Source organism: Aedes albopictus, chromosome 3 (assembly GCF_035046485.1).
Source record: "Aedes albopictus strain Foshan chromosome 3, AalbF5, whole genome shotgun sequence".
Classification (NCBI taxonomy): domain Eukaryota; kingdom Metazoa; phylum Arthropoda; class Insecta; order Diptera; family Culicidae; genus Aedes; species Aedes albopictus.
The window spans coordinates 176,912,377-176,930,227 of NC_085138.1; the positions used below are offsets into that span (position 1 = coordinate 176,912,377).

Below are 17,851 nucleotides of genomic sequence, written 5' to 3' on the forward strand. Positions count from 1 at the left end.
AAGGATTTCAAGGGTTTTTCTGGAGGGATCTCAAGAACCTTTTAAGGTCCCACAAAGCTGTTTCAGGAGTGGTTCAAAGCTTTTTAAAGTGTCTCAGGGAGTCTCAGGAACCTTTTAAGGATGTTGAGACCTCCTGGTAGCCCCTGAAACTCCCATGAGAACTCTTGGTACCTCCTTGAGGCCCCTTTGGACCCTCTGCTTCTGAGACCTCCAGGAACCTCTTTGAATCCCACTGGGACCCCTGAACCACCACGGAGATCCTTTGAAGCACCTCGGAAGACCCCAGAAACGCCCCTGAGATCCCTCGATGCCTCCTAAAACACCCCTGAGACCCTACTGGACCCCTGAGAACATCTGAAGCGTCCAAGAGACCCCCTGGACTGGAACAACCCTGAAACCCCCTGATGCGCCCCAGGGAACCCTTACAACCACTCTGAAACCCCTGCGATCTCATGAAACACTTCTGAAATCGAGTGATGAATTGGAATAGTTGAATTAAAGTTAAAAACTAAAAAAAACTTCTAAAGCCCTCTGGGACCGTCTGAAATTCCCCTGATGCCCCCTAAATCTCACATGAGATCCCTGGAATGCCCCTCAGACTGCTGAAGCACCTCTTAAACTTCCCTCAGACTCCCACAAGCGTTTATTCTTTGGATCTGGGCCAGCAAACTGTAAATTCGATCTACTGTTAGCAAGCTCGTTCCGGATTTTCAAGGAGTTTCTTCTGAGATTCCTCCTTTTGAAAATTCAAAGATTTCTCCAGGAGTACATTCGGGGATTCTTCTAAGAGTTCCCTCCTGGATTCCTCTAGGAGTTTTTTTGGTGATTTCTTAGGGAGTTTCTCCTGAGATTAAAAAAAATCCTTCTGAGAAGTCTTGAACACAAGATCTTTCTTAGATTGACCCAGGAGATGTTTCATCATTAACTCTTTGTCGGAATTTCTTCAAGAAATCCTTTTAGGAACACTTCATGAATTTCTCTCATACCTTTTTCTGGGATATCTCAAGGATTTCTCTGAAGATTACGCCAGAAGTTACTTGTGGATCCCTTCAGGAATTTCACCCTAGACTATTCCCAGGTTTCCTCTAGAAGTAATTTTCTAAATTGCTTAAATAGTTGCTTCTTGGCATTCCTTCAGAAATTCCAGGAATTCTTGTTTGGTTTCATCCAGGAAAAACTTTTTGGGGGATTCCTGCTAGAACTTGTTTTGGATTTTTTTTATGAACTCCTTCCGGTGTTACTTAGCGATCGCCTTCCAGCGTTCCTCCTCCATTTCCCAATTATTTTATATAGTTTTGTGTAGATTCCTCCAGATGTATATTTGGGATTTTTTTTGGATCAAAAACAGCCTTATGTTCTCTTACTAAGATGATTCGATCCGTATCGGATCTCTTTCAAGGATTCGAGTTATCAATTGCTATTTCGTCATTTGGATTCATTAGTATTTCAACCGTCATTTGATTGAAATCCCGGAAAACCACAATTTTAAATTTATTTTTTGGGATTTGGACTGGTTTTGCTTAAAGCTGTTTACAAAAAGTAAAAAATAAAAATCCTAGAAATACACCAATAATCATTGAACATTATTCCTGGAGAATTCCTGGTACTCCTGTATGCATGCTAGATAGAACTCTTAGAAGAATCACAGACGATACTTTTAAACGAATCCTGGACAGACTCCTGGAAAAATATCTATTGAATCGGCTAAAATATAAACGACTCATAAAAAAGTGATCATTTTCCGTAACAAAATCAGAAATTGCCAATAAAGAAGTAGGGGTGGGAGCAATAATAAACTATAAAATTTCCATAAACAAATCAAAAAGTGCATAAATAAATCAAAATTTCCCATAAATAATTGGTTTTCGAGCAATAAAAAACGTCGGAATTTCCACGAATAATTCAATAATTGCCATAAATAACTACATTTTTTCCACCAAAACAGTTAAAATTTTCCATAAATAAATCTGATTTTTCCATAAAAAATTTACAAATTCCCAATTGAAAACCATCAAAAAAGCAATTGAAAATTTAGCAATAAATAGGAACTGATGAGCAAGGTAAAAGTACCGGCTGAGCCATGCGGCGAAGCCGCATAGAGGATTGAGGAACTGAGGCGGCAGAAGGCCGCCGATGTTTCCGAAATCCGATGCGCCGTAACTGCGTCGATTCGGTTCTAGGCAATCCACAGATCCAAGAATTTGCCCGGTATAATGCGAACAGAGATGTAATCCCTTTTTTAAGTCCGACGAGCGTTAGCGAGTTCGGACAGCAAGCGATTGTCTGTTAAATTGCACAATAGTTTCAGTCTTTCTATCATAGTTCTATAATGTAGTATGTTCGAAAATTTTTGTTGGAAAAAATATAGTTTTTTATTGCAATTGTTGATTTATTTGTGGAAATTCTTACATTTTTTATTGCTAGAAAATCAATTATTTATGGGAAGTTTCGATTTATTTATGCGCTTTTTGAATTGTTTATGGAACTTTTCTAGTTTATTATTGCTTCCACCCCTAATTATTTATTGGTAATTTTCGAATTATTTATGGAAACTTTTTAATTTATTATGGGACGATTAATTGGCTGCCCTATTGAATCGTCCATATATACAAGGGGAGGATCAAAATGTTTGGGATAGGCAACTTTTTTTTTCTCCCACAAAAAAGTTCAGCACCTTTCATGAAGTGCGTCAAAAATTCTCAAATTTTGACTGTTTGTCAACCTATTCTATGTGCATCATTGTTACAAATTTGAGCTCGATTGGTTAATCTTTCGCAAAGCTAGAACCGTTTTCGTAAAACACTATTTTTCAGACAGCTTATTTTTGAACTGTCATAGCTCAGAAACCAGTGAACCGAATTGAATGAAAATTTGAACGTTCATCAACAATATATTATTGCTTCACAAGATATTAAAACATATGTACTTTTTAATCGTTCAAAAAAATTATCATGGATTGACACTTTTTGGATCTTTTTCGAAAACATGTAATTTCTTACATCAATGTCATTAAATTTTAGTTTTGATATATAAAGTTTTTTTTATTTCTGTTCTCAAGATATCTATAATAATTTATATTAGAGCCAATTTGGATTAAAGAAAGAACCCATTTAGCCATTTTTGTGTGGTATTGTAAATTTGACTTATTTTCCTCTATATGAGTGAAAATTTCAAACCGGTATAACTTTATTCGCAGTGAGATTTTTTTTTTTCATTCTATAATGTCTCATCAAGTATCAATATATTGTTGATAAACGTTCAAAATTTCATTCAATTCGGTTCACTGGTTTCCAATATATGACAGTTAAAAATTGGCTGTCTAAAAAATAGCGTTTTACGAGAACGGCTCTAGCTTCGCGGAAGATTAACCAGTCGAGCTCAAATTTGTGCCAATCATGCACATATAACAGGTTGACAAACAGTCAATATTTGAGAATTTTTGGTGCACTCTTTGAAAAGTTAGGGGCTGTCCATAAACCACGTGGTCATTTTTTTGGGACTTTTCAAACCACACCCCCCCCCGGGTCATTAGTCCATACAATTTTTTTTATTTGTCCATACAAAATGGTCAGTGGCCAACCCACGCCACCCCCCCCCCAATGACCACGTGGTTTATGGACAGCCCCTTACAGCTACTTGAACTTTTTTGTGAGAGAAAAAAGTTGCCTATCCCAAACATTTTAGCCATCCCCTTTATATTTGCGCCGGAGTTTTCCAGAGTAATTCCGGAACCTCAGAGAAAACTCTTTGAAAAATCTTAGAAAAATCTCTTGGAGAAATCGTAAAAAGAAGGAGTGTATTCCGGAAGCGGGAATACTGGAAGAAATCACGGTTGAAATTCCCAGAAGGAGGTATCTTCGAATGAACTCTTGGATAAATCCCAGAAGCAACTCCTGCTCAATCTAGGAAAATCTTGGAGAAATCCTAGAAGGGTCTTCAGGAGGTATTCGTCTAGAAACTCCTGAGGAAATTCTCTGGAGGAATCCACGAAAGACTAAAAAAAAACTACTAGAGGAATCTCACAAGAACTCCTTAAAAACATCACAGAAGCAACATTTGAGCAATGTTCAACTGGAAGAATTCTCAAATAAGGAAATTCCAAAAGGACTCTTTGACGAATCCAAAAAGAACCTTCTTGAGGATTCCTTGAATCAATTTCTTGAAGATCGCCAGAAGAAACTGTTGGAGTAATTTCAGAAGAAACTCCTGGGGGTCCCTCGAAAGAAGCTTAGGAGACATTTATGGAGGATTACCACTCTGCTGCAGGCGAGTTCGTCAATATTTTTGTACTACCTGAAGTTCATCCATTAGCCTATGGCTTTTTTATATATCAAACATTATAATAAATAAAATAAACTGCCTTTTTAAAGAAACGGAGACGCATGGCCATTCCATGTGTCTATGAGCACAAAAATTTGCAAAAAAAATCCATCTCGAAAACGGCTTAAAAACATTCCTAATTTATTTATATGTTATGTAAAAATAGTCAAACAAAATAAAAATGCAGTCGTTGTGGTCCAACATTGTGAAAGTCATAAAAAACTGATATTTTGACCATTTTTGCATATGAAAAAGTATGACTTTTTTGCGTTTTTTTTTTCAAAAATCTCAACTAATAATCTTCTATTTGTGAAAAAAGGTTGCAAATCGGACTATTGATTCAAAAGTTGTGACGGTTTGAAAATTAAAAAAATGAGTTATGTATTTTTTGGACCACCCTATTTTTAAAATTGCCACCACAATGGCGAAACAAAACATACGGGTATAATTATTTTTAGTAAAGATCATTGAGCAATATTGGAGCACTTTCATTCTCAAGTCCTTTGTTTTTCATGGAATGGCTGTACATACACTCCCGTTCAAGAGTTTGGGATCACCCCCTCAAAAACATGTCATTTTTTTAGGCCCATATCTCCGCCAATTTGCGTCCGATTTCAAAACCCTAGGTTTCATTCAAAAGATAATAAGTCAAAGAAAGTTTGAACATGATTTAAACGAAACTTTTTCAAAAAAATTTGTACGTAAACTTAACCCAAAGTTGCCGAATTTTCTAAAAAATGAATATAAACTTACGGCAGTGTCGCTGGAAGTTGGGTCGACCAAATTTTAAGATGAGAGCGGTAATATGACCCATTTTCTGTTAGCTTTTAACTGCTTTTTACAGAACTTAGCTAAAAAATCTAGAAAAAAAGTTATTAAGTAAATTAATCCTTGATGTCATCGACCAAAAGTTTGGGGTCACTATCGTAAAACATGGAAAAGTGATTTGGTGATATCTTCGTCATCTATAGTTCTATTTTAATTATTTTTGGCTCATTTCAAAGATAATTAACTAAATTTACGTTTGATGTCTTCAACTTAACGTATTTAACGATTTTTGTGTATAAAAATGTTATGTAAAATTAGCACATTTTACCACGCTTCAAAAAATGAGGCAACTTTACGTTAAGTTTTAGTATGTAAATTTCAACACATATGTGTGGTTCAATGTCTATGCAGTAAGTATCATTCATTTTGTTTCAAATAAGCCAAGAAGAATTAAAATTGAATGAAAGATTGCAAAGATATCAACAAATAACTTTTCCATGTTTTACGATAGTGACCCCAAACTTTTGGCCGATACATCATATTGAGGGGTGACCCCAAACTTTTGGTCGATGACATCAAGGATTAATTTACTTAATCACTTTTTTTTCTAGATTTTTTAGCTAAGTTCTGTAAAAAGCAGTTGGAAGCTAATAGAAAATGGGTCATATTACCGCTCTCATCTTAAAATTTGGTCGACCCAAATTCTAGCGACACTGCCGTAAGTTTATATTCATTTTTTAGAAAATTTGGCAACTTTGGGTTAAGTTTACATACAAAAATTTTCGAAGAAGTTTCTTTTGAATCATGTTCAAAGTTTCTTTGACTTATTATCTTTTGAATGAAACCTAGGGTTTTGAAATCGGACGCAAATTGGCGGAGATATGGGCCTAAAAAAATGACATGTTTTTGAGGGTGTGACCCCAAACTTTTGAACGGGAGTGTACATGTTTCAGAATATTCAAAACGCAACTCTGAAAAATTGTATCCCCCTGTATCACAAAATAAACTTATCAACACATTTATATCCAAATCCATATTTTTATTGCTTAACTAAGAGATGACTTATAATTTGTCGTATTTGTCAAATAGGGTACGAGTGCCATCGTTACTCTCACGCTCCCATGCTCATCCTATTCGAAAACAAGCGATTACGGGACCGATTGATTCCGTTCTTTTTGGTTTCATGAGTGCTCATCTCTAACAAAAAATACAAAAATAAGAAACAAAACAAACAACGCTTCATGCCTTTGTTTTCAGTAGGGTGAAAATGGGAGCCACATGCTTAATAAGGGAATCAATACCCTATATAAATGAACCGCTGTGATTACACGCGAATATCCATCTTTCATATCGTACATAAATGCGGTATCGTTATTTCAAATTACAATGCGATTCAATTCAAAAAGCCGGTCTCCACATCTGTTTCCAAGACTCTGCAATAATCTGCCATTCGATAGAATTGTATCGTCCTATGTACCTTGATGTTTCAGAATGAAATTCTATCAACGGAGCCTCGGACGTGTGTTATACCATACGATACGATACGAGAGGTAGACCGAACCGAGGAGACGTTGTCGCCTCGTCAGGTTTCACCACCAAAATCACAAAGCTCAGATTATAATCCGTAGTATGAGTCTCTTGCAAATTACGGCTTCACTTACGGTACCCATTTCGTTAATGTAAAAATTATAAGACAGCCACAGCCATACCACAACCACGCCGGTGGTGTGTCCGTTCGTAATCTTGATGTAGTAGGCGACATAGACGTCTTTCTGTATTTTCTTTTTGCCTTTCTCGTACACCAAGGTGTACCGAAAGGCTATATGTTCACTCCAAAAACGAAAATTTGATAGAGCCCCCGGAGGGGTCAAGTGTTATATACCAATTGACTCAGCTCAACGAGTTGAGATGATGTCTGTGTGTATGTATGTGTGTGTGTGTGTGTGTGTGTGTGTGTGTGTGTGTGTGTGTGTGTGTGTGTGTGTGTATGTATGTATGTGTGTGTGTGTATGTGTACAAAAAGGTCACCTCATATTTAGATAGTAAATATGAACCGATTTCAACGACCGATGGTTCATTCGACGGGGTACATTGTCCCATTGTTTCCTATTGAAAATGGTTCAGATCGGTCCAGCCGTTCCGGAGTTATGGCCATTTAGGTGTTCCGGACCGGTACCCCAGGAAGGGGCCAGATATGAAAATGCAACAAACCCATGCATGCGACCCATCAAACCACGGCATTTTCGATTATCTGATGAACGGGAAGTAGGAAAATAGTCTCTGACTATATCTGAACCGGTAGTGTTCCGGAACCGGTTCCGGGTGTCCCGCCGGAAGTGGCCAAATAAGAAAGTGAACATAACCCATGCATGCGACACGTCAAATAGCGGCATTTTCGATAACCAGTTGAATGGTAAGCAGGAAAAGAGTTTTAGATCATGTTTGAACCGGTAGTGTTCCGGAACCGGTTCCGGATGTCCTGCCGGAAGTGGCCAATTAAAAAAGTGAACCAAACCCAAGCATGCGACACATCAAAGAGCGGCTTTTTCGATAACCAAATGAACGGTAAGCAGGAAAATAGTTCCAAACCCCGTTTGAACAGGTAGTGTTCCGGAACCGGTTCTGGATGTCCTGCCGGAAGTGGCCAATTAAAAAAGTGAACCAAACCCAGGCATGCGACACATCAATGAGCGGCTTTTTCGATAACCAGATGAACGGTAAGCAGGAAAATAGTTTCGGACCATGTTTGAAACGGTAGTGTTCCGGAACCGGTTCCGGATGTCCTGCCGGAAGTGGCCAATTACAAAAGTGTACCAAACCCAGGTATGCGACACATCAACGAGCGGCTTTTTCGATAACCAGATGACCGGTAAGCAGGAAAATAGTTCCAAACCCCGTTTGAACAGGTAGTGTTCCGGAACCGGTTCCGGATGTCCTGCCGGAAGTGGTCAATTAAAAAAGTGAACATAACCCATGCATGCGACACATCAAAGAGCGGCTTTTTCGATAACCAGATGAACGGTAAGCAAGAAAATAGTTTCAGACCATATCTGAACTAATTGTATTCCGGAACCGGTTCCGGATGTCCTGCCGGAAGTGGCCAATTAAAAAGGTGAACCAAAACCAGGCATGTGACACATCTAAGAGCGGCTTTTTCGATAACCAGATAAACGGTAAGCAGGAAAAAAGTTTCATACCGTATCTTAACCGGTTGTGTTCCGGAACCGGTTCCAGGTGTCCCGTCGGAAATGACCACTTAAAAAACTAAACCAAACCCATGCATGCGAAACATCAAATCATCAAAAATGTTTGTTAACCAGATAAACGGGCAGCAAGAAAATAGTCTCTGACCACACTTAAGATTACCGGCAGTGTTGCAGAATCAGGATTGGATCTATTGCTGAAATTATGCAGGTGAATAAAATCGATGCAAGCGATTAATATGTGTAAAAGAACAAAATCTTGATAAAAATTTAAGCGATCTTGTCAAATTACACCATTTTAGATTCCTGAGGATCAACGTTATATAGAAAAAATTAAAGTTTATAGCACCAATCCCCTTTTGCGTCTAAAATGACTGCGAACAATTTTGATGCAACTGGTTGAGCCCACGCGCTATGTAACACGGTTGAAATTTGAATGGGCTTTAATATGGGAAATTTCGCTTGCTTGCACTTTTTTTGTCAAATTTTACATGAATCTTATAACTAATGATAATAAAATATAGGCTAAAGTGCGCAGTCCCCCCTTGGAAATTTTGGTCGGAATTCAACATTTTGAAGAAGGGCACAAATAAATAAATCAATAAATTTTTCAAATTAAAAGTGAAATTAGAGTCTTCCAGAAGTTTTTTTTTTTTATCAAAACCGATGACTTAAACGGTTTTGCTAAGTTTTTTAAGATTTTTTTCGTTAAGTAAATTTATTGCCAAGGGCTGAAAGTCTCTCAAATAAAGATAAATCAATCAATCAAGTAAATTTATTATTTATCAACTCCACCCCCCATTGACGAGTCAACGAGCACTATGACAAAAGAAGAAAATAAGATTTATTCCGTTCTAGAGTATTCTCAGGATTCAGGAACACTTCGGCTTATGGCCGGAAAAATGTTGAGTACATATTCGACGAGAAAGGCACTATCACCACTAGGTGGATTAATCTGGGTTTTTGTTTTTATTTTTGCAGTCTCCGTTGGTTGGTTTGGTATGCTCGCTCGTTGTAGGTATTCATGCCATGTTGTGAGCTTCGTGAAATTTTTATGACACACAGCCACCACCAGCAGGTCACTGGTAGCCTACACTTCTAGTGGTTGAAGCGGGGTGCTAATATTGCAGAAGACCGAAACTGCGTAGACTGGTTCAGAGAAAAAAAAATATACATGTGATAGGTAGTTGCCGAAATGCAAGATGATGAGGACTGTTACTGTCAAATAAATGCTGTGGTGGAGTTTTGCCGTAATAACTATTTGGTGATCGGATAATAATCTCTCTGTAGGAAGCAATATAAATAAAATAAATTGTTTGATATTTGTATCAGTGTACCGAAGAACCTTCCATATTACTCACCTACCGAAAAGCTTTAACATGTGTATATACCGCACTGACGAACGTGGTTTTGTTTTTTAATTGTTAAAATACCAATGTTCCAACCAGTCTATTTTACAGACTTAAAAAAGCACTTGTGTTTTTCCTTTGCTCTTCGTTATGCTTTACTCGGTAGCAAAATGGAAATTATGCTAATGATTTTCTTCCTAATTCTGTCGCTGCTTTCCTCCTGCCAGTTGATTTCGCACTAAACTTGGGTGTGGTACGTTGGCATAATACCCAGCGTACGAGCATATTTTCTCGCTTACTGCTGAGTTTTTTCAATTCAACAACGCAACGTGTGCTTAGTTCTTGTTAGAGGAAAACCTGATTCTATTGATGGATCTTTCCAACGCAATCACCTCCCGATTCGCTTGTGTACCTGCTCAACTTTCAAAAATATTCTTCATGGAAATTCTTTAAATTGTCTTGCTTCCTGCTCGGTGTTAGGAGAAATCTTTCAGCGAACATTCGCCAATGGAAAATCACTCGATGGGGTTTTGCCAGGACAAATTTGTGCACCATCTGTTGCCATTCTGGGAAACATTCCATCGGTTGTCAAACGCCCATAGCCGCTGCTGTGATTAAAATGTTTTTCAAAGTAATTGTCAATCATTTGCATTTTTACCAGCACCAAGTTGGCTTCCACTGAAGAGATTGTGTTTGCCTGATGGTTTTTCCTGTAGTTAAGTTCATTATTGCAAACTGACCAATAATGCATAATTAAATGAAAACAAACAAAATTCTCCTCCTTTTGCTTCGCTCTGTGAAGCGAGAGCTCTTTTTCGGTTTGCCACAAGCAGATTGTAGCTCAGGTGGGTCATCCGGTGCTCGGTAACTAAGCGAAGCTGAAGCACCTATCTGCCTTTCCGGAACGAGCAAAGGATTACCACCACCCCAAAGTGGTGCACAATGATGTGTTACATTGTTACGTAATTCTCTTTACTGCCGAGGTCCGCACACACACACACTGCATGCAGTTCCGTATTTTGTGAATTGTTCACCGGTGTCCAGGTTGTAATGTGGAAACATCAGGAAGGCAGTCCCGGCCAGGCGCTCCCACTCTCGTACGAACAGCGGCGGCGGTGATATGAACTTGCATGGACGATGTGTTACCAGTTCTATTTTTAGCACTTTCGCAATATGTGATGTGTACCACTTTACATCCCATGCAACGCCAATCTGATTTATTCAAGGTTCAATCCTATCACACCTGATAGAATCCGTTTAAAATAAGCGTTACCACACCCAATCAATGCCAAAAGAGTTGAAAAAAGTTTACCTGTTTTATGGTGCCACTCAAGCAGTCTGGTTAACCATGAAGGAAGTATATATGTTCATGCTAAATATTTACCTGCAAATAGAAAGGAAAAAGGATTGTAGAGTGATAGATTTTCAAAACTATTTTATTCATAGTAGAAATATGAATTAAAACTGTTGATTGTTTGCAGTTTTGTAGTAATAAATGGATTTTATTTATTTATTTATTCCTAGATATAAAACAAAAAATAAATTGGGTCATGAAATCAATAGCCGGTAGTACGTATGTAGAGAATACGTAATTGGCCGATGGAAAATCAGAGATTCCAAACTACGACGCTCCTATACTGGTACGATCCCACGGAGATGACTTCAGTACTGCGCCCTAAGAACATTATTTGGATTTGTATGATGAATCTTTGTAAGGCAATCAAAACACAGGCCTGTGAAAGTTACATCTATCAACTCTTACCATTTTATCTTGAGAAAATTCATAAATTCCATATTCTTAACTATGTAAGAAAGCCTAGTTTAAATAGCAAGTTGATATGACTACTACTTTGCTTCTCAAACACGAGAATAATCACTTCTCAAAGAACATTGAAACCCATCACAACACAAAGAATTTGTTGTTAATGTTTATAGTAATCCTTATCCGAATTTCCGAAAACATATTATTGGAGAATGTATGAATAAATCCTGTGACAATTTGTGAAGACTGTGATGATGCTTCTGCAAAAATTCTTGGAGAAACTTATGAAAGATTCCGCGAAGGATTTTCTGAATCGATTTCTGAATAAGATGACGAAGGAATCTTTATTCGAATTCCTGAAAAAGTCATAGGTGGATTTTCTGAAGTGATTCATGATAAAATACACGAAAAAACTCATTGGGTAACCCAAGTTAGAATTACTACAACAATTTTGGAAGGAGTTCCTAGAGGAATGTATAATTAAACGGCTGTTCGGGTCCGTATGAAGTTGATCATCAATATTAACTTCTTTTCTCGATCAGCCTAGATAGCTGTGTAGTGTCGGTAGCGGTTGTCACAATTGGTTAAGAATAACACTACGGACTGCCTGTTCCGGTGGTAAAAGTCCATTAAACAGGTGACCCCTAATTCATGGTGTGATGCGGCTATATGCTTATCGTGCCTAGGAATGAATGATTAGGGGGGTCTAATAAAATCCTAACCGCTTAACGGAGACTGTGGAGTACTAGGGTGCCCTCCACAGTATTCTGCCCTTACTGCGCTAACCGGAGCAATGGTGCAGTTGACCTTGTGTTTCTCCGAGATATCTGCTATCCTTCTTAAGCCTCAACTGCGTGGCTCAATAAGGGTGGGATTATTAGTATGTTGTTTATTAGTTTTGATTATAACCTATATGGCTCTTCGCATTATGCGTTCTTCACAGTGTCCTCTGTGTATCTTCGTCTATGGCGTTCTTCAATCGACATTGAATTGGTTTTTATCGCTGCTCTTTTTTCTTGTGTTGTGATTGTAAGAGTTTGATCGTGCCTAGTTTGGGTAGTGGCTATGGTTATGACAGCTCAGAACAATCTTCAGCACAAAAGAACAACTTTGGTCCAAGAACCTTACTTTCGTTGAAGGGATTCCTATGTAGATGTAATGCTTACATTAACACCTATATGGTTCCGCATTTTGCGTTTGACCCGATGTTTGCTACTTTCAGTAAAATTGAAATGGCAATGTCGCGTGTCATGTCTCGAGCCCAAAAATGTTTTAAAACTGCTTGTTTGCAGCCTTGCTATTCCCAAATCTTGGTGGGATTATATAGTCAAGTTTATTCCATAAGTGGATAATGCATCGTATGAAGATTAGACCTATCACTTTGACCTCTTTCTTTTAAAATGATTGGAACGCTTTGTCGAGCATCACACCCGTGATGATTTTCTGGCAAACATGCCTCTCCATGGGAACCGACATACTTACCAAAATGGAAAGTCCACTGTGATTTGTTTGCACAATGTTGTTTACGATATCGGAAAAGCATTCATTCAAAAACAATGTTGTTTGGGTTGTCTTGGATTTCCAGGATACTTTTGAACAGGTACCTTTCGATTCCATATTCGAAGCCGCATTGATTGTCCTATTTATCTTTCAATCATTTCCAATTGGATGTGCCAAATGCTCAAAAACCAACATCTCTTCTCGGCATTACGTCAAGCAGCGATTAGGAAATTGAGTGTTTGTGTATGCCCCCATGCGGGAGTCTTGCCATTACTTTTGAGGAATCTCGTAGCAGAAACGCAATGGGATGCAATCAGCTGCGTTTATGCTGAAGTGCCGGTAGTGACGCTTTTCTGATAAATGCGGTAAACATGATAACAGTGTAAACAAGCAGAAAAGTTTGCGCTACGGAATCATAGACAGCGCTCGTGTTCCATGTGTTTTTCACATATACAGCGGCGCCGCCTGGCACTTATCCACTCAAAACATCATGCGTAACACGGGTGGAAAATGCCAGTCAGGAAAAAAATAAACAACTTGAAATTTGTATGGTGATGTAATCAATTCTCTTTTACTGCAATGAATCCACAAGAAACGTGTAGGGATAATGATTTTGTTTCTAATTTGCAACTTTTTGCCCCAAGGTACAAATCGCTAAGATGCGGAGCAAGTGCAAACCAGCGATTTGTCCATACAAGAAAAATGATTTTACTTTTAATGTGGTGGCGCCATCTCTGAGAAAAACAAGCTTTGATTTCTTACTATAGAGATAACTCAATGTGGTTTTTCTAAATATGATTTTGTCCATCACAAGCCTCAACAGGCTGCATCATTTGTATATCTTAGCTGAGAATCCGACTGTGGAACTTTGAATCATTTGATGTTTAACTACCCAGTTTTTACGCAACTGCGTTTCCGAGAACTCGGTAAACACTTGATTGAGTGAAACTGACCTAAGAAACCTGAATCTTCAGGATGTTCTGTTGTTCTGAACCTGTTGTGGCAAGTAGCTGTAGGCTTACTTTATGCTTTATGCGTTTTTTACAGTGCCCATTTCAGGGTGCTGTTTGAACCCGTTGTGGTACGCTTATGCGATTATGTCGACCCTATTCCCTTACCTTCCCTTTCCCTATCCCATCCCTTATTCCTCCTTTTCCTCTCCCTCAGGTAAATGATGAATAGGCTCGTATTCATGGCGATGGCACAAATTTCCCAAATGCAGGAGAACGTGCCTCTTGAGCCGACCTACTGATACCTACCTGATATCTGGAGGAATGTATGGGGAACAAATGGATAAACATATGTTACAATCCCTGCAAAAAATCCTGAGAATTGCTTAATGAATTTCTTTGGAATTTCGCCAGAAACATTTCTAGAAAAAATTCTAAAATAATTCTAGAAGTAATCCAAGGGGAAATTTCTGAGGGTATTCTTGGAGTGAATCCTGAAGATTTTCTGCGAAAACTCATAAAGGAATATTCGGAGGAAATCCCTAAGGTCTAAGGATATGGATTTCAGGAACAATTTCCGAAGCAGTCCTGCTTGAACCACTGAGAGAAATCATGCAAAAATTTCTGTAAGAATCCCTGGAGACATTCGTTAGTAAATCTCAAACGGAATCCCAGAAACAATCCCTGGATGAATTCTTGTAGAAACCCCGCGTATGAATTCCTGAAATAATCCCAGCAAAAATTTTAAAATAATCCTAGAAAGAACAAATCCGAAATAATCGGAAGTATTCCCGATAGATTTTCTTAAATAATCCTTGAAAAGATTTTATGAAGGATTCCCTGGAGGAATTTCCAAAATGTACTCGTAGAACATTTTCTAACCGAATCTCTGAGAAATATCTGACCGAATTTCTAAAAGAATTTCGAAACAATCTTTAAAAATTTCGAAAAAAATCAGAAAAAATTAAAGGAAGTTTTGAATATATTTCTGGAGGAAATCAGAAATTTTGATTTTCTGAAAATTCGTGTCCGTAAAATGTTTTCTGGAGGAAAACTTGAATCTTTGGGAGTTTTTCCCAGGAATTCCTGAAGTAATTTCTGGTGAAACCTCTCTAGAAAAACATCTTAATCAAAATTTCAACAATTCTTGATAAAAAATTTGCAGAAAAATTTCAAAGCAACACAGCAAAGGTGCACGGTGTCAAAATTTCGATTACACAAGTTTACAAAATAAAACGAAAGTTGTGAACTTCTGTCAAAAACCAAAATTTTTGAAGCACAATTTAGCGCTGATTTCGAAACCGTGCTTAAAAGAATTTAAAGTAGAACAGTTTTTGAGTTTTAGCTCAATATCGAGTTTAAGAACTTTTTAAAATATGGAATTTAATAAAATTCAAATATCTTGCGTTTTGTTCAACCAATTTTAAATCTTTTTCCATAAATTAAAAGCTGAATACAATACCATTCGATCATCTGAATGCAGGTTTTGCGTCAGATTGATGAAATTCAAGATATTGGCGAGTTTTAGGGACGATCTCCTTAATTTTTAGCTAAGTTCCCAAAAATTCTTGAAGAACTGTATTTTTTTCAATAGGAAAAAAACGATTTAAAAATTCTTTCTCGACGTTTATTTGACATATCATATGTAGGCGAGTTACAGTAAAAATTTCAGCTCAATCGGAGCAATGATTACGGAGAATGAGATGTTTGAAGTGAGCGACTTTGCTTAAAAATAGAACAAAAATCGATTTCAAATCATTAACCTTGTATGGAAAGTCGAAAAAATTTCCGCTCTACTGTAATTTTTTTCTTTCGCGTTTTGGAACTTAGGGCATGATTCTACACTAAAAATGATCATCAGCTTACCGAGTTCAAAAATGCTGTAAACTAGTGTTATTATCGAACTTTCATGTACCTCGGATTTTTCTTCATAGAATGTTAGAATTTCGGCTATAATGTATAAATGCAAAATTTGAAAATATTCTATCGGGGAAAATTTGACTTAGTTGAGTTTTGGGCTATTTTTCATACAAAAAATCAATAATTACTTTTTTAGCCCAACAACCGTCCCATACAAAATGTATGGAAAATTTTCGCCGATGAAATATTTTCGAGTTTTCCTGTTATGAATATATAGCCCAAACACTAATCATTTTCGAAGAAAAATCCGAGGTACATGAATGTTCGATAATAATCGAAATTTTGACACCGTGAGGTGTTTCTGAAATATCCAATGAGAGATTTTCTACAAGAATCCCACCAGAAATGTTTGAAGGAATTCCTAGAAGAATTTCTTCTCACTGATTCACTGGATACAATTTTTAAGCAACCCATTAAAATTTGTCTTATGGAATATGTTTGAAAACGTGTAGTCGATCGGGTACAAGAATGGTGCTATCGGTCGTTAGGGTACAACCACTACGCACAGCTCCGCTGTTCATGAGCTAGTGTCTTTGAAGAATACCACTGTGTGTAGAAGACCACCACTGACCATATAGGAATAAGAAATATACAGCAGTTAGAAATTGAACCTCGCTTTTGTCGGTCGCGTTTTCCTGTCGTTTCCACACTTCAACGATCAATAAAATTACGCCGGTCACCGTTCGTACCAAGTTTTCCGCGAGTGAACCGAAATACCCAGTTTTTAATTTTAAGGTCAAACCAGTCCGCCGCGTTGATATACATTTTTGGTCCTTCGAACCGGATTTCTACCGGTGGACCTGGTGTTTCGGTGAACATTTGTGCGAAGAACACGGAACAATAGTGATTCGATGGCGCCGATGAAGTGACGCCAAGCATTTTAAGAGGGTCAGTGAACTGCGAACTGTGGTCAACAACCCACGAAGCCAAGAAGAAGCATATAAAGTGACGCTGGATCGAGAGTGAGAATTCCGTACAAGTGCCCGAAGGTTGAAGAGCTCCTGCAGTTCCGGATTTCAAGGCCTGTTTCCGCCGTAGCTGCCGTCAGAGGATTGGAGAGTACACGATTTGGAAATTAAAAGGAAAGTGATGCATGTTAGTTCGTGGTGTGGCGTCAATGCATGAGTCGTCCGCCATCGACACATTCAATGTAATTGTCCGATTAGCTGCTGAATAAAATTGATTAAAATGAGCTGCATGTAGATCATGATTTGAGGGTGGTGTTGGAATTGAGTTAGAGCTTTAGTCCCTGGTCCCTACGGTTGCTCGAAACGTCCGCTTTGTTGGCAATTGATGGTCGGTCTTGTTCGCTATTACGTTAAATCCAGTCAATAGATCGCGTGTGTGGAACGGTAGGCTGTCAATTGTGGTGCAAGTGAGTGTCGATAGTGTACAAAATGCCGACTTTGTTGGAACTAAAAACGCAGGAGCGACAACTTCGAAACACGTTGGAGATGATCAGCGCTTTCACCAAACGATTCAAACCTGAACGTGATGAGGCCCAAGTCGAGGTGAGGCTTTCGTTATTGGAGGAAACTTTGGCCAAGTTCTATGAAGTTCGGCGGAACATCGAAATGCTTTCTGAAGTGGTGGAACTAGATCTCAGCGCAGCTGAAAAGGAGGAGATGCATGAAGAACAAGTCACCGAGAACAAGGAAACCGTGTGGGAGTTCGAGAATCTCTATTGCGAGGTGAAGGCAGTGCTCTCCCAGCTTAAGATCAAACAAACGCCCTCAAGTTCGTCTATGGCAGTACCTGCTGCACCTAGTTCGTCGAGAGTGAAGTTACCGGACATCAAGCTCCCTACATTTGGTGGAAAGTTAATGCAGTGGATCACTTTCAGAGACACGTTTCGATCGCTGATACACAACAATGAGTCCTTGTCTTCCATTGACAAATTCACCTATTTAAGGACGTCACTATTTGGAGAAGCCCTGCAAGAAATCAGTTCGATCGAGATGACCGCAGCTAACTATCGTATCGCATGGACTACGCTGAAAAAACGATACGAAAATAAGAAGCTAATTCTCAAGACACACCTGGATGCGATTTTTGCTGTCGAACCCGTACGGAAAGAAT

The 17,851-nt window shown here is 38.3% G+C and overlaps 1 protein-coding gene across 10 annotated transcripts in view; it reads right to left on the reverse strand.

The window, feature by feature from the left end:
- The window catches only part of LOC109403306 (zwei Ig domain protein zig-8), a 911,020-nt gene that overhangs the window by 387,996 nt on the left and 505,173 nt on the right, over positions 1–17,851 (reverse strand). The window lies entirely within an intron of this gene.